This window comes from Natator depressus, chromosome 6 (genome assembly GCF_965152275.1).
Source record: "Natator depressus isolate rNatDep1 chromosome 6, rNatDep2.hap1, whole genome shotgun sequence".
NCBI classification, from domain to species: domain Eukaryota; kingdom Metazoa; phylum Chordata; order Testudines; family Cheloniidae; genus Natator; species Natator depressus.
The window spans coordinates 7,183,567-7,201,736 of NC_134239.1; the positions used below are offsets into that span (position 1 = coordinate 7,183,567).

Below are 18,170 nucleotides of genomic sequence, written 5' to 3' on the forward strand. Positions count from 1 at the left end.
GCTGCTGGATCACTTAGAATCATAGAATCATAGAATCATAGAATATCAGGGTTGGAAGGGACCTCAGGAGGTCATCTAGTCCAACCCCCTGCTCAAAGCAGGACCAATCCCCAATCAAATCATCCCAGCCAGGGCTTTGTCAAGCCTGACCTTAAAAACTTCCAAGGAAGGAGATTCTACCACCTCCCTAGGTAACGCATTCCAGTGTTTCACCACCCTCCTAGTGAAAAAGTTTTTCCTAATATCCAACCTAAACCTCCCCCACTGCAACTTGAGACCATTACTCCTTGTCCTGTCCTCTTCCACCACTGAGAATAGTCTAGAACCATCCTCTCTGGAACCACCTCTCAGGTAGTTGAAAGCAGCTATCAAATCCTCCCTCATTCTTCTCTTCTGCAGACTAAACAACCCCAGTTCCCTCAGCCTCTCCTCATAAGTCATGTGTTCCAGACCCCGAATCATTTTTGTTGCCCTTCGCTGGACTCTCTCCAATTTTTCCACATCCTTCTTGTAGTGTGGGGCCCAAACACAGTGTGTGTGCCTGGACACAGTACTCCAGATGAGGCCTCACCAATGTCGAATAGAGGGGAACGATCACGTCCCTCGATCTGCTCGCTATGCCCCTACTTATACATCCCAAAATGCCATTGGCCTTCTTGGCAACAAGGGCACACTGCTGACTCATATCCAGCTTCTCGTCCACTGTAACCCCTAGGTCCTTTTCCGCAGAACTGCTGCCTAGCCATTCGGTCCCTAGTCTGTAGCTGTGCATTGGGTTCTTCCGTCCTAAGTGCAGGACCCTGCACTTATCCTTATTGAACCTCATCAGGTTTCTTTTGGCCCAATCCTCCAATTTGTCTAGGTCCCTCTGTATCCTATTCCTGCCCTCCAGTGTATCTACCACTCCTCCCAGTTTAGTATCATCCGCAAATTTGCTGAGAGTGCAATCCACACCATCCTCCAGATCATTTATGAAGATATTGAACAAAACCGGCCCCAGGACCGACCCCTGGGGCACTCCACTTGACACCGGCTGCCAACTAGACATGGAGCCATTGATCACTACCCGTTGAGCCCGACAATCTAGCCAGCTTTCTACCCACCTTATAGTGCATTCATCCATCCCATACTTCCTTAACTTGCTGACAAGAATACTGTGGGAGACCGTGTCAAAAGCTTTGCTAAAGTCAAGAAACAATACATCCACTGCTTTCCCTTCATCCACAGAACCCGTAATCTCATCATAAAAGGCAATTAGATTAGTCAGGCATGACCTTCCCTTGGTGAATCCATGCTGACTGTTCCTGATCACTTTCCTCTCATGTAAGTGCTTCAGGAGCCCCCACTTGACTTCCCAGGAGCCCCCACTTGACACCTTTGCTGGCCAGTCACCGTGCCTGGAATGGACTGGAAATACATCTGTACAAGAAGACAGTTGGATGAGTGTTAGTTCCCTGCAGATGTGCTGGTATCTAGGGATTTAATCACATAACGAGTGATTAGCCATGAAGTGAGGTCAGGAATTTAACAAGATTCACTAAGGGACTGGCCTTTTAGATAGATAACAAGAATATCCAGAGAGACAAGATGAGTGAGGTAATATCTTTAATTGGAGCAACTTCTGTAGGTAAAAAAGACAAGCTTTAGAGCCATAGAGAGCTCTTCAGGTCTTGTGAAGCTGAAGGCTTGTCTCTCTCACCAACAGAAGCTGGTCCAATAAAAGATATTCCCTCACCCACCTGGTCTCTCTCATACCCTGGGATCAACAGGGCTACAACACCACTGCAATCAAGAATATCCAGTTATCATAACTGATAACAATTTTGGAAGGGACACCAAACCCTGTGCTTCAGGACTTACGCTGATCTCTCACTGTTACAGACCAGGATGAGATGGAAGGTCATGGGTAGATTACTCTGCATCTCTTATTGCGGGTTCTTATGCTTTCCTCTGAAGCAGCTGGCACCAGGACGCTCAGAGACAGGCCACTGGCTTATCCGGACCTCAGGTCGGATCCAATCTGGCAATTTCTATGCGGTGGAAAGAATTCACTGTTTTTTTAAATCCGACCTTAATATTTAAATTTCCCAACTTTCCAAGAGAAATTTACTTTTAGATTCTATGCTCATTTAGGGTTTCTACCCATCAAGAAATTGATAAATATTCATTCATAGATTCTAAGGCCAGCAAGAACCCTAATCAAGATAATCTAATCAGACCCCTGAATAACACAGGCCATAGAATGTCCCTGGATTAATTCCCATTTGAACTTGAGTGTTTTGACCCTCTTACTCTCTGTCTGTCTATCTTAGGTACTTATCTGGTCTGCATCTCCATAGTATCTGAGTGCCTTATAATCTTCAATGTATTTATCCCCACACACCCCTGTGGCATAGGGCAGGGCTATTTATCCCCATTGAACAGATGGGGAACTGAGGCACACAGAGGCTAAGTGATTGGCCCAAGGTCATGCAGAAAGTCTGTGGCAGAGCAGGGAATTGAGCCTGGCTCCTTCCTTGCCATCCGTGCCCTGTGGCTGGATGCTGACACTAGACAAATGCAAACGGGAAGCAAAGTGCAATATTTTCTAACAGGAAAGGGAATTCACTCTTGGACCCTTATCTAGATGGTCAACTGCTCTTTGGGGCAGGAAGCTGTCCCGGGTTTGTACAATCCTGAGTGCACTGGGCTCCTGGTCCGTGACCAGATGATCAGGGACTTTTTGACAAAATGTTTTTTTAATTGAAAAGTGTTGCTGTGATAGATCTGGCAATTTCCTGCACTGTCTTTGGGAGAGTTTACTGGTCTAAGTTTATGTGGCATTGTGGACCAGAGAACATATGTAATTCCATGGGCGAGGCTAACCACAGCCCTGCCAGGAACTAAGAACAGTGTGTGTGTTGGGGGGGCAGGGGGAGAAGGGGAGATTAGGCAAATTTTCTCAGGTTGAAACACCTCCAGTGAGGCACCACCATCTGGAGAGGTTGACATTGACTAATTCAGACTGGATTCTCCAGAGACCAACAGACAAAGAAAGGACTGTTGGATAAATAGCCTCTGTTCAAACTGACTCAGGGTCTTCTTCCTGATCCAACAAACAGACAGGACCTTCAGTCCAAGGGGGCCCCAATCCTTCCTGGGAGAGGTTGGAAGGATTTCAGCCTACTGAGGCCCCATAAGACTGATTGGTAACTTCTGGGAAGCTTGTAGCCTGCATATAGGAACTTGGATTGATTTTAATATGTCTGTGCAGTAATGCTTTCACCTTGAGAATAAATGTGCTTGCTTATAAAGGGCTGTGTAGTAACTTATAAAATTGCTGGGAATTACGTTGTTCATAGCCTCTGAGGAGAAAGCAAAGCACAGAAGCTAGCCTGTTTAGACAGCCAGGCTTGCTGGGAATATCACTGTGTGGGCAGGGACCTGCGCAGCCTGGAAAAATCCTGCTCAGGAGGGATGGGTCTCTGCCCAAGGAGGTGAAGGCCGGGGAGAGGGGAACCTAGGGTGGGTGCCCTCAAGGAACCATGTGGTGAGGGATATGGGTGCAGTTGCCCTGAACTATGACAGCCACATCTTTGAAATTGAAACTTTTTGCGGGAACTTAGTGACTCAGAAAAATATGTCGACGAAAGGTTTTGAAATTGTTGAAACATTTTGTGTCAATGTTTTTTAAAAGAAAAAAATTCTGGTTTTCTGGTTCAACATTGACATTTCAGTTTAAAACTGAAGCTAGACTTAGATAGATAGATAGAATCACAATCAAAACAAAACATTCTGGTTGACCTGAACCAATATTTTTTTTCAGATTTCCAGTTCTTGAAAATTTTCAAGATTTTGACTTTCCATCCCAATTTGGAATGGGAAAATTTGCTGATATCTTGAAATTTTTTATGAGATGGGAAAACCATTTCCCACCCAGCTCTACTCCAAAAAGATACATAACGGGTTTGCCCAGGACCTAGTGCTATGGGGGGTGGGCCACGGCTGAGCTCCTAGGTACAACCACAACACCAGTTACAATTGGGGCCACTTCCCATGGGCTGTGGTAGATTCTCCAGCACCTGGAATCTTTACACCTATATCTGTAGTCTCTTACTAAAAGACAAGCTATAGCTCAAACACTGGAGTTATAGGGCTGGATGCAGGAATCACCGGCTGAGATCCTGTTGGAGGTCAGACTAGATCAGAATGGTTCCTTCTGGCCTATAAATGTAAAAATGCTGAGAGAGAGGGTTTGTAAGGGAGCCATCACATAGGCCCTTTGCCAGGGATAATAACTTCATCGCAGGAGCAGCAGCTCTGTGGTTTCATAGATAAGGCCAGAAGGGACCATTCTGATCATCTAGTTTGACCTCCTGCATAGCCCAGTTTTGGATTTCAATTTCACCCTCGTCTCAGCTACTCATTGCTCACTCGTTAGCCACTGTCCTGAGTGTAGCACCGCTGCCTGGCTCTCCCTCTGCTTCCCCATCCACAGGCCTTGCCAGTGAGCTCCAGGCAGCTGGGGGCGACATTCTGAACTCTCTCTGGCCACATAGTCCAATAAACCCTTGTTTCAGTTCAGGGAGCAGTTTCTGAAGCCCTGGAAAACAAAGGATTTAGCTTAACCTGACTAGTTAGGAGATCTGTGGTTTAAAACAGGTTTCTAAGCTCCCCCTCTAATAGGCTCTGGGAGGGGAATGGGGTCTAGTGGTTTAGAGTGAGCTGGCTGGGAGTCAAGATTGCTGGGTTCTACCCCTGGATCTGGGAGGGAAATGGGGTCTGGTGGGTTAGAATAGGGGGATTCCCAGGTTCTCTTCCTGCTTTTGCCACTGATTCACCCATGGGTCTTTCCCAGAAGAACTGACCCTTGAACTTTTCAGAGGATGAACCCGAAAGCGTCACGTCCTCTAGGAGAGAAACAAAGAGAAGGTCAGTCAACTTGTTCATCAGAATACTTTCCCTTTTATATTAGACACTTTACATTCACAGCGAGCACTTTCAGGTCTGAATGGTTACATATGATGGTGCATAGAGCCCCTGTGTTTGGAGTACCAAGGGGCCTTACAGCTGGAATAACCCACCCATTGAAAGAATACTCTGTTATTTATTGTTTGTGTCACCATAACACCTAAAGGCCGAGTCAGGGTTCAGGACCCCATTGTGCTTCACGTTGTATTAACACAGACCAAAAAGACAGTCCCCACCTGGTCTCACCAAGACCTTCCAGACAACTTCCCCATAGCATTTCATCAGTACGATGAGTTTGAGTCCCTCCCTCATGTCCTTGGTGTAGATTTCCATGAACGGCTGCTGGTCCTCTGGACTCATGTAGCGAAAGTCCACTTCCTGGTGTAGAGACAAGACATTCCTGTAGGGGAGACCCTATTTGAGTCCGCAATGCAGGGATGCACCAGTCCTAAATAACTCATTGGGGTCTTTGCCTAGTTCATTAGCTGGTGGCAGCTAAATAATAATGTATGGGTGTCCCTGTGGTATAGTGGTTTCCATGTGGATGAGAAATCAGTGACATGGAGCAATTTCTAAGCATCATTTGTTTATTTGCAATATGTACATATCCTGTTTCCTTGGACAGAAGACCAAGCAGGTAACGACCTTTTGCAGATTGCCTTAACGAGGCCCCTCAGCTCTGTCCCAAAACCGAGCCCTCTGCCTTCTGGGCACGTCTATGCTGCAAAGTGAACTCAGGTGACTGGCACCTGGTCTGAACACAGGGTTAACCTAGCCCGGATGTGAGCAGCCACATTGCAATGCCCTGCCCAGCTCCGACTCCTGGCTTCTGACTCTGGCTCTGACCTTGGTCTATGATTTTTGGCCACCGACTCCTGCTCTGACCACTCAGCCTGACTCCTGCCCCAACCACTGGGCATGGCCACCCTCTAACACCAAGTCACTGTGTCCTCTCTGGTGCTCACCTGTGTGTGGGGCTCAGACAGCTGGTGGCATATCCCATGAACAGGCACTGGCTTCCTCCTTTCCCTGGGTTGCTCAACCCCCGCTCAGCCCCAGGCCCTGCCTCACCTCCACCGCTGCCCCCAGACCCCACCCCCACCCCGCCTCTTCCCACCTCCACTCTGCCCCAGCCTCCTTTTGGAAGTGTGGCTGCTAGATCTGGACACAGTCTCCAGCAATGGTCTCACTGACGCCGTATACTGAAACAATATCACCTCCCAAAGCCCACTGGACGCGCCCTGCTCAGATCTCCAAGGATCACGTTTGCCCTGTCGGCTACATCGTCGCACTGGGAACTCACATTCAACCGGTGAGCCCTACGGGTCGGTCTAGGCGGCAGTCACAGGGTATGATCACAGTGTGAGCAGGCCTACCCCACGCTAGCTTTCATCCGGCTCGCTTGGGGTCCGGAGCAGCAAAGCTGCAGCAGGTGGACAAGCCCTGCGAGTAACTACCCAGGGTCCAGGGCAGGTTTCTGCAGCCTGTCCTGAGCCGCATGCTGCTGCATCTTTACTGCTCCAGCCTCTGGGCTGGCTGGATTAAAGCTAGCTCGGGTGTGTCTGCACAGGCTGCAATCACGCCCCATGACTGCAGTGTAGACATAGCCAGAGGGCTTTTCAGTGCGGTTCAGACACGGCTGCATTAGAGGCAGCCTCTCTCCTCTGAGCTGTTGTCCTGGAAAGGGCGCCCATGTGGGATGTAGCAGGCAGAGCTCTGCAGGAACCAGAATTTCCCTGTAGTCAGAAATGCTGCGATTTTGAAATGTGCTGAATCGGCAAGAAATGTTGACATTCAGATTTTCCCATGCAATGAAATGTTTAGAAAAAATTCATTCCAGGTCAGTTGAAAAGCTTCATTTTGGTTTTGACTTTTTAAACTATATTTTAATGTAATCTAGTTTAATATTACATCATTTGATTTCATTTCATTCATGATAATTAGTGGAGAACGCAAAGTCTGGGTGGACTATATTTTGGGAAGTGAACATACGAAAATGGTGAAAGACATAAAGATTATACCGAGCACATATGTGGCAGAACAACATGAGGTATTAAGAGCTAAAATCCAACTGCACCCTGAGAAAACAGGAGAGAAGATGAAATTGAGGGAGAAATTAAGTTGGTGGTTACGTAAGGGGGCGAAGAAAGGAAGAGTTCTGCCAAAAAGTAAAGGAAGTTTTCATGCTTTGCCAGTGACAATAAAGAAGAATGGAGGAAGTTTAATAAATTACTCCTGGGGGAATTCTGCACCACTACGTGTGTGCAGAATTCATGTCCCCCACAGATTTCATTGCTTCTCTGCAAAAAAAAATTACTTTTTGGCTAGGAAACAAAGGGAAGCCACAAGACCGGTCACGTGCCCCCTCTCTAGCAGTGTGGGCATGTCATTTCAGGTGCCCAGAGCAGCTGGCGGAGGTGGGGTGGGGCTGAGGACGCCCCAACTGGTAGTTCCACCCTGTGCTGGGCTCAACTGGTAGCTTCTTCTTCCCCTGTAAGGAATGGCTGGGGCTGGGGCTGGGGCTGGGTCAGATGCATCTCCAGAAACCTCCCCCAGCTACGGGAAGCTACACACACACACACACACACACACACACTCTTCCTGCCCCCATTGCTCCTCAGCGACAGGGGGAGGGGTCGAATGGGGAGCTGCTCCTCCATCCATCCAACCCCCGTGCATCTGGACCCCTCATACTCAGACCCTCACGCCAAGCCTCCCTCCCATGCCCAGAACCTCCCCCCACCGAAACTCCTGTACCCAAACCCCCGCCCCATTGAGTCCCAACCCCCCTGCAACCAGACCTGCACCAAGACCACCCTCTACTGAGCCTGCTGTACTCCAACCCCATCCCAACAACACCCCATGCACCTGGACCACCCCAACAAGCCTGTTGCACCCAGACCCCCACCCCAGTGAGCCCCAACCAGCTGCACCTGGACCCCCAACCCATGAAGCCCCACTCCCCCAGCACCTGGAGCCACCCACTGAGCCCCAACCACCTTCTCCTGGACCTCCCTGCAGAGTCCCATTCCTCCTGAACCCCCAGGCAAGCCCCTGTGCATCCAGATCTCCCACTGAGCCTGCACCTAGATTGCCCCTCACAGAACCCTCTCACCCCACACCTGGATCCCCCCACACTAAGCCCTTCCACACTTGGATCCTGCTGGGCTGAGTCTGCTTGCCCCATATCTGGATTGGGGCCAGGGCTGGGCGTCCATGACTGTTCCTCTCACTTGCTATCTTGATGCACCTGGTGTGGAGTGGCAGGGCCCTGGGATTTTTCTGGGGCAGGCCCAGCCCTTGTGCTGTGTCAGGGTTGGGTGCAGCCTCACCGCTTAATCTGTATCCTGGGGGGGCAGAGGGAGCTGCATGGTGATCTCCCACATCTGTACAGTCAGTGGCCTGTGCTCCCCACTGCCATGCTAGAGACTCCACATTTATTTATTGACAAATGAAATATGCAGAATTTTAAAATATGATGCAGAATTTTTATTTTTTTGGTGCAGAGTTTTTCAATTTTTGGCGCAGAATTCCCTCAAGACTAACAAATATTTCATTCAGGTGGTAGAGGTAACAAAGCAGAATGAGTGGTTGAATGGGGTGTTTTTGGAGAACAAGCCAGTGGTGGAAATCTGATGTACAAGGGAAGTTAAAAAGAAATAATTGTTCCAAGAGTTTGAGGAAGCAGCTTGTGATAATGAGACAATCAAAACTGAAAACTCAAAAAAAGGAGGCTAAAAGAGCAGTTGCTAAATCAAGAATGGATGCTGAAGAAGAATTTTACAGAAAACTGGAGGAAGATGATGGCAGGAAATTGGGTTTGGGCTTGGTAAAAAAAGAGGAACAATGTAACACAAGATGTGAAGAAATCTTTCTGTGTGAAGGATGGGATCTGTAAGGTGATGACCCCTAAAGAAGTACTAGAGATATTTCCAAAGGCTGTTAAATGAGAAGAGGTTGCTGGGAGGGCAAGCACTGCCAGCAGCTATGGACAAGCCTCAGAGGGTATCAATCTCTGTAGGGGAGGTAGAAGCAGCACTGGTTAAGATGGACAATGGTAAAGCAGCTGGTGAAGAGGAGAAACTGTTGATATGATCAAGGCAGCTGGAGGTACTGGAATAAAGTGGCTTCATAGATTACTCTGTGATGGCTGGGAACAAGCTAGGATACCAGATGACTAGAGAATGGGATTGATTGTGCCTCTGTGCAATGATCCAAGGGTGCGGGTCTAGAACCCAAGGGCTGCACAGACTCCCTGCTGCTGCCACGTTGAAACCAGCTCTTGTCTGCCTCCTACAATCAGCATACAGCCCTCTTCCTGACTCTTGCTCCGATCCTACCTCACCCCTACCCTTGCTCCTAGCTACCACCTTGTTCCTGCTCCATAGAATCATAGAAGATCAGGGTTGGAACTCAGGAGGTCATCTAGTCCAACCTCCTGCTCAAAGCAGGACCAACACCAACTAAATCTTCCCAGCCAGGGCTTTGTCAAGCCTGGCCTTAAAGACAAATAAGGATGGCGATTCCACCACCTCCCTAGGTAACCCATTCCAGTGTTTCACCACCCTCCTAGTGAAATAGCATTTCCTAATATCCAACCTAGACCTCCCCCACTGCAACTTGAGACCATTGCTTCTTGTTCCAGGCCTGACTCTTGCCTCTCCTTTGGTTCCTGCCCTTACACTCGCTCCTGGCCATGACCTACCATTCCTGGCTCTGATCCCCAGTTCTGACTTCTGACTCCAACACTAGATTGACCCTTGGCTCTGACCCCCACTTCTGTTCCCTCCTCTGGATGCCTCATCTGCCCACTAGACCTGACTTCTGTGCTGACCAGTAGGCCGGACTGCTGGTCCCAGTTCCCAACACTTCTGAAGGGTAAGGGTGATATAAGTAATCCAAAATCTACTAGAGCATCACCCTGCTAAGTCAACTTCTCAAAGTCCTTGAGAGAGATCTGGAGGCAAGATTGAAGTGGAAGGTGGAGGAAAATATAGAAGAGGAGCCGCGTGGCTTTAGAAGGGGAAGGAGATGCAATATTTGCAATGAGACAGAAGTCTGAAAGAACAGTAACTAGAGGTCATAATTGCTATGTAAAATGGATTGGTCTTGAAAAGCATGATGTAGTTCCATGGGAGATGAGGTTTGGAGCATTGAGCTGGATGGGAGAGGGACCTCAAAAAGCAGAGATGCGAGAGGAGCTGTAGTGAAGGTCAGGAGCTAAGGTGGTAACTCTGAGAGTTTTGATGTGAGATTGAGACAAGGCAGGGCGCTTGGTCCACTTCTCTCCATCCTAGTTGTGGAGTTAATCAGTAGGAGAACCAAGCTTGTGTAGCCACAGAGAAAACAAATGTACGCTGACAATCTGGCCCTTCTGGCTGAAATCGGAATTGGTAAATATGGTATCAGGGTGGGCACTGGTGTTTGAAGACCCGAGTTTGAAGGTAAACGCAAAGAAAACTGAAATTATGCAGGGAAAGTGGAAGCAAGAGCTGGTGATTGAAGTTTCAGGAGAGAAGCTGAATCAGAAGAGTTTGTGTACATGGGAAGTACACCTAGTGCCATTGGAGAGAGATCTCAAGAACTGAAAAGCAGAAGCCAGCGTGCATGGGCAGCAGTGAAGAAAGTGGCAGGAACACTGTGGGACCAGCAGAGATGTAACAAACGCAGAGGAAAAGTGTATTCTGTGTGTGTTTGTCCCTACCTGCTCCATGGTTTGGAAACGGTGGGTCTTATGGAGATGGAGGAAGAGAAGATAGAGGTAGTAGAAAATAATACACTGAGGATGATGGGAGACAAGTGGAGGGTAGACAGGGAGGGTAAGAAATAAGGAGGAAGATGAATTTGGGACTCTCAGTGATAGGCTGCAGAGTGCACGTTTCAGGTAGGTTGGAAATGTGATAAGAACGGGAGAAGAACAACTAGCAAAGAAAGCATGTTAGGAAGAGGACAGCAAGAAAGGACAAGGGAGGCTGAGGATAGGCTGGCAAAACTCTGTCTAGAGACGTCTGAAGAGAAAAGGAGTGGAACTCCATGACCTGCAAGCCCATGCCACGCAAGGAGTGCCGAAGAATTTCCCTGTGTAAACGGGAAAAGAAGTCAGGAAGGGAAGGGAAGGGAAGTGTTAATTTACTATAAAAATATCATATAAATTGTTAAATGAAAAACATTTCAAAACAAAAAATCAAAATCAAATGTTCTGATCTTATAGAAAAGAATCATTTCAATGACATGTCATTGATATGGACATATTCCCAATTTTGTCCAGTCAGCATCCGCCGATGGAAAACAGCTCCACCAGAACATTTTCAACCAGCTGTAGTAAGGAGGGATCTGGGGTGAGCTCTAACTACATGCTCTTGTTAAGTCTATTAATCCTGCAGCCGGTGGTTTTCATTCTTTAGACTTATAGCTAAATGTCACTCACCTCGGGGTTACCTCTAAGTCCAACGAACTGGACACAGTGTAACAAGAGCCGAAGTAGAGGGGCTTCGTCTGAGGGGGCTTGAGCACCTGTATGGACTGGTGCTTTTTCTCCTCTTCATCCACCGCCTATAAGAGTTCAAACACAGGTGTTTCCAGGAGATACTGGCCAACAGAAAAAATATGGGGAAAGGCCCAATTCTTTCCTCCATGCTCCCACTGGACTGGGGAGTCCTGGATCGCCTCACACAGCAGAAAGGTGCTTGTCACCAAGCCAGGGAAGATGGTATCCAGATGCCAGCACTCAAGGTCCCTGCATACGCTGGGCAAGGACTGCGGTTCTTTAGAGCAGGATTTTACGAACACAAGGGGATCTAACAGGACCCATGAGGCAACCAAGTCACAGACTCTCCTTCACCCTCAAAGATGGAAGGGTGAGAGAGAATCTCGTGATGGAATTGCAGCGGGTCCTGGAAATGGCTGCAAAGACCATCGAGCAAATTAGGACTTGGGTATTGTTCACCCTCGAAGATCAGAGGGATCCTGGAGGACTGAATACAGGAAGGGGTTTTCCTGAGCTCCTAAGGGATTTAAGAGGCTACATCATATGGGAGTGAGACGCCTAACAGAGAAAGGCTAAAATGTTGGGGGTTCCGTTTGCGAAAAGTTTCGGTATTTCGGAATTTGGTTTCATTCCAAATCAGATCAAAACCAAATTCACTGAAAAGCTTTGTGAAGGGACAAACCCCCCCAGACATTTCACCCTACTGAACTGGTATCTTCTGACAAAACTAAGCTGTGCTGGAAAATTTCCAACCAGTTCTAGTGCCTAATCCACTTACGCCATTCTGAAAATCCCAGGTGCTGTTGAAAGTCAATGAAATGTGTGCTCCTAAGTCACTTGGGCACTTTGAAATCCCCACCCACAATGTTCAGGCTCACAGGGTCTCCTGTGCCTGCTTGTTCCCAGCCCTGCTCTGGCAGTGCCTCCAGCTTTACCTTATTCCAGGTAACTCGGTCCTGACTTCAGCTGCGATTTCTGAATTCAGCTCTGGCCCAGGCTCTGGCATTGGCCTCTGACTCCAGTTCGGACCTGGGCTCCGACTCCTGGTTCCTGACCCTTGGTTCCGATTCCTGGCTACCACTAACCACTAGGCCTGACTCCTGCTCTAACCACTAGGCATGACCGCTCACAACCCAGTCACTGACACAGTGAACAGATAACAGGCAGGAAAAACATGTTCAGGAAGCTGGACTCCCTCTGGGTGTGAATCAGCGGAGAGCTCCAGGTGTCGGTTTATCTGTCCCACAAGAGCAGCCTGCCCCGCTGGGAGTTCTCGCTCCCTCTGTGCCCTGCCGCGGCTGGTGGCTCTGGCTCACCCCTGCTGTGTGGTCGGTTCCCAGTTACCTGTATGAGCGAGCGGTCGTTGGGAATCAGGTAGAGGTGGCTGCTGGCTATTTCCGGGGCACAGCGCGGTGTCGGAACAGGCAGGGACTAGCCTGCCTCAGCCAGGCAGCACCACCCACGGGATTTTTAATGGCCCGGTCAGCAGTGCTGACCAGAGCCGCCGTGACCCAACGACTTACCTTCCGCGACCCGGTGCTGGGTCGCGACCTGCAGTTTGGAAACCACTGGTCTCGTGGGCTAGAGCAGGGAGGGCTGGGAGTCAGGACTCCTGGGTTCCATCCCTGGCTCTGCGAGGGTTATAACTGAACGTATTTAGCTATACAGAGAGATCACACTGTCCTGTGTCTGCACTGAGCTCTGTCCTCAGCCCCTTCGAGTCTGTGTCTGCCATGGGGATCGCAGCCGTCAGTCAAAGCTTAGACCCCACTTTTTGCTCTTGTCCGCTGTACCTCTGAGGCACAGGAAGGGTGGGAGGTGAACGGCTGCCACGGCCCCCACCGGTTCCACCCGGATGTTGAACAAAGGGCCGGACACCATCCACTGCTGCTTCTCAGATGCGCTCAGATGCTGATCCCAGAAGTTGTATCCGTACTGGATGGTCACAGCTGCCCTCACCTCAAACTCCAGTTCGGTTTCAGAGCAACGGAAGGAGCCTGCCCCGGGAGGTGAACCCTGCACGGCGCAGGGAGAAAGGGAGAGGGGGAATTTATCAGTGCGAGATGGAACTAGCCAACCTCCTGCCCCCACTGACACCAGCTGGAGTCAGGTCCGTTAGTCCCCATTGTTTGTGTGGGCATTACTGTAGTGCATATAGGCTCAGATCAGAACTGGGTCCCCATTGTGCCAGGCGCTGCACAAACCCCAGCGGAGATCAGGGGCCCCTTGTGCCAGGCGCTGTACAGACCCCAACCAAGATCTGGGCCTGCCTTGTGCCGGGCACCACACAGACCCTGGCCGAGATCAGGGCCCCCTTGTGCTGGGCACCACACAGACTCCGGCTGCGATCAGGGCTCCCTTGTGCCGGGCGCTGCACAAACACATCACAAGGGATAGTCCTTGCCCCAGAGAGCAAATAGTTCTCCTCATTTTACAGATGGGGACCCGAGGCCCAGGGTGGATTAAATCAGTGGTTCTCAACCTGTGGCCCCCTGGGGGGCTGTGATCAGGTTTCAGGAGCTCCGCCAAAATAAAGCAGAGAGCAGGGCTGGCGTTAGACTCGCCGGGGACTGGGGCTGAAGCTGAAGTCTGAGCAACTGAGCTCTGCGGGCCGCCCTGTGGTGTGGGACCCCGGGGGCAATTGCCCTGCTGGCTTCCCCCTAACACCGGCCCTCGCTTTCAACGACCGGATATGCAGAAAAACAACTGTTGTGGCCCAGGGGGGCCATGGAGTTTTTAAAGCACATTGTGGGGGGGCCTCAGAAAGAAAAAGGTGGAGAACCCCTGGATTCAATGATTGGCCCGAGGGGTCAGGGAGTCGGTGACAGGGGCAAGAATTAAACTCCAGTCTCCTACATCCCAGTCTAGCGTCTTACCGAGAAGACACCAGGTTCACCCCTTCAGGCTCTCTCACCTGTAGGATCTGGGCTTCCCCTCGGACTCTAGCACAAGCTCTGGCTTCACTTCTGAGAGGTCCTAAAACACAGGAACAGGTGTTAAGGTGGCACCATGGGGAGCGGAGCTCTTGGAGGAGGGAACCCGGGCGGCTGTGGGCAAGGGTTCAGCTGGGGGCTGTTTCCATGGCCTGAGACTCCTGACCAGCTGGATTCCAGCCCCACAATCAGTCATTGCCCTGGGGGGTGGGGCGGGGGGGTTCCCAGGTAACAGAGACACACACACCCCTGCCCGCCCTGGTCTCGGAGCCAGGAGCTTGTGGGGAGAGTTTTGCAAACCATTGCTCCTGTTCAGTTGGCTGAAGAAGCTACTTAATTTCAGCTGGGAATAGAACCCAGGAGTCCTGACTCCCAGGTCCCACCCTCATTCCCTACACCCCACTCCCCTCCCAGAGCCAGAGATAGAACCCCGGAGTCCTGACTCCCAGTCCCCTGATCCCACTGATTGGTCTTGTTTCCTTTTCCAGACTGCACCGCACCAACCCAGCTGGGTAACTTCCTCTGAACGGCCAGCTGGAGGCGCTAGAATACCCCAGCAGGGAGTGTGAGGTCTCCATCCCTACCACCTCTGTCACACACCACATGCATTTCTCCTGCTTCCCGGAGGGGTCCATGGTGAGGTCCTCCCCGCGGGGTCCATCTCCTGCTGCAGAGAGGAAACACCATTCCAGCTCGGCATAGCCCCGGGCCCAGCTCAGTGGGATCATCGTCCGGGCTGCCGTGGGGCTGCTCTGCAAGCTGACGCCATAGGAAAGGATCAGCTATGGTACAGCTTGACCCACAGTGCCTCCATGGGGCAGGGTTTCCAGTTTATACAATGGGGCAGGCTGGGACTGGAATAGCCAGGAGCACAGCACTCCTGCCCTGGTCCCGACAGTGCCCCCTGCTGGCAGAGGCCGGACTTGGAGCCAGCATAGCCAGGAGCTCCCACCAAAACAGAGCGCTCCCTTAGCCAGAGCTCCTGTCCTGGTCCCTACAGTGCCCCCTGCTGGCAGAGGCCAGGGCTGGATTGGCCAGGAGCTATCCTCAGCCAGCGCTCCTGCCCTACTCCCTACTGTGCTCCTGCTGGGAGAGCCAGGAGTTAAAAACACAGGCAATCTCTCGGGGTCTGATCCAAAGTCAATGGCACAAATCCCCCATTAATCTGATTTCTAGCCAATTCGCCGTCTCCGTGGCTGGGATTCTTCTGTGCTGCACAGGAAAGCTCCAGCGAACGACCCTCTGCCTGGCAACAGAGAGTTTGCAGGAAATATAAAAAGGAGAAGTACAGTCTGCAGACAGCAGTGAATCTGGCTCCGCACTACGGGGGAATTTCCACTTTCGGAGGGGAAGCAACAGCAAAATCTGCATCTCATGGGTCAGAAAAGCCAAGCGCAGGGAAAGGGGTTAAAGCAAAACAGGGTGGGATTGGCACCAGCCTCCCAGCTGCAAACAGCTGGCATCTCCATCACTCCCAGGTAGCGAGGGGGAAAGGGACTTTCCGGAGCTGGGATGTGGGGGCAGATCTCCCTTACTGATCCCAGCGGCCTCAGCCAGTCGCTCGGCCAGAGGTCCCTGGCTCATGGCTCTGAGCATCTCCTGGGTCATCCACACAGTATGGCCTTCTCCATAGGTGCTCACCAGCTCCTCAATCATCTCCATGACCTGTGCTCTCTCCTGTCCTCCCCAGGGGTCAGCCGTAGGGCCCCTGATGATGGGTCTTGGCCGCTCTCTCCCGGATCCTCCTGAGACCCTCCTCGCCCAAGCTGCCCAAGGTTCATGCCTGCGTCTCTCGCACTCTGCAGAGAGCCAGTCTCTGCTCCCTGCATCGCTCTTCGTCAGTCTCCAGTGCCTCGGCAAGTCCCCCTGCCAGCTCCCTCCCATCTGATGGCCCTGAGCACTTCCCCAGCAGTCTCCAAGCCACAGTGCACCCCGTAGTGGTTGATCAGCTCGGCGGTGACCTCTGCAGGCTTCGCTCTCCCCAGCCAGCCCCAGGGGATGGGGTTGTAGCCCCCTTTCTGCCCCATGTCAGCCAGCTTGACCTTGAACCTCCCAAGCTCATTCTCCCCCAGCTCATTCAAGGTGCAGAGCAGGTGGCCCCTAGCTCTGGAGGTGGCTGATCGTTGCTCCCGGCGCTGCTTCTCATAAGCATCCAGCAACGCAGCCAATTCCTCAGCCAGATCTCCCCGGTTCACAGCTCTCAGCCCCTCCACAGTCACCTCCAGCTCGGCATCCACCATCAGCCATAGAGAGGGGTGGAGGGCTCCCCTCAGCAGCCCCGAGCCCTCCAGCCCCCTCTTCAGCCAGACCTGACTGATCTTGGCCCTTAACTCCTTCAGCTCCCGGCCTGCCAGCTCCTTCAGGGCTTCCAGCAGGTGCTGCCTGCCTGTCTTCTCCATTGGATCTGGGACAGCAGAGAGACAAGAGCAGGAAGCTGAGTCACTGGTGCTCAGAAAGCAAGGGGAGGAGCTACAAGGCCAAACCCCCTCGACATGGTCCCTTAGCCCCGCCCTCTCTTTTCTGTATGTTCTAATCCCGCCCTCTTCACCATGGTAACCAGTCATTCAAGAAGCAATGTGACCCACAGCTGTCACACGTGGACCACCCTCTCTCTTATTCAGGCAGCAAATTTGGGGAGGCGGTTTTACCTCTGCGTGCGGTACTGGACACCAACACTGGGGTGCTGGGTCCAGTTCTGGAGGGCCCATTTTCAAAAGGATGTTGGAAAATCAGAGATGGTGCGAAGAAGAGCTACAAAAATGGTGGGAGAAAATGCCTGAGAGTGAGAGACGTAAAGAGCTTGATCTGTTTACGGGATCAGAAAGACGACTGAGCAGTGACTTGGGGCTTGTCTACACTTACATTTTACAGCGCTCCAACTTGCTGGCTCAGGGGTGTGAAAAATCACACCACCACCCCCGAGGGTAGCAAGTTGGAGCTCTGTAAAGCTCCAGTGTGGACAGGGTCTGAGCGCTCTGAGCTATTCCTCTCATGCAGGTGGATTACCAGGAGCGCCGGGAGAGCTCTCTCCCAGCACTCGCGTGCGACCACACTCACACATCAAAGGGCTCCCGCGGCAGTGCTGTGAACTTCCCAGTGTCGACGTAGCCTTGATCTGGGTGTAGAAGGACCTTCGCAGGGAGAACATCCCAGATGCTAAAGGGCTCTTTGATCTAGTGGAGAAAAGCAGCACACAAACCGGCAGCTGGAAGCTGAAGCCAGACAGATTCCAATGCCGAACAAAGCCGAGAGAGATTTAACATGGAGGGGGATGAAGCCTTGGAACAAACTCCCCAGGGCAGTGGGGGACTCGCCATCTCTTAAAGGTCTCCGGTCCAGACTGGAGGGCTTTCTGGAAGATGCTTTAGCTCCGTGTAGGGAGAAGAGGGTGAAACTCTCTGCCCTGTGCTCTATAGGAGGTCAGACTAGCTGATAAAATGAGGCCTCCTGGCTTCAAACACTTAGGCATTGCGTGCACAGTGGAGTGGTTGGTTTGGGTAGGGGTTTGTTGGTGTCTCAGGCATGTCTTGCTGTCTTCTCCGTGGACTCTGGTACTAACCCCATGTTCATCCCCTGCGGATTCAGGGGAGAAAAAATAAAGTTGCTCTTATCTGTCAGTGGCGGCTTCCTGCCCTCCAAGCGGCACACGGATGAGTCCCTGGGGCTATTGTATTTATTATTGTATTTATTAGCGAATGGGCAATGTGTACCAAATTCGCGGCCGTGAAAAATGCATCGTGGACCGTGAAATCTGGTCTCACCACGAAAACTGGTCTCGTGTCTACTTTTACCCTCTCCTA

General features: G+C 51.2%; 1 long non-coding RNA gene across 1 annotated transcript; it reads right to left on the reverse strand.

The window, feature by feature from the left end:
• Positions 1-351: 351 nt before the first annotated feature.
• LOC141988612 (uncharacterized) lies at positions 352-4,633 on the reverse strand. Its single transcript, XR_012639784.1, has 3 exons — positions 4,414-4,633; positions 1,861-2,030; positions 352-1,419 (listed from the first exon to the last, which is right to left on the reverse strand). It is a non-coding gene; the product is annotated as an uncharacterized LOC141988612 (long non-coding RNA).
• Between the last annotated feature and the right edge of the window lie 13,537 nt (positions 4,634-18,170).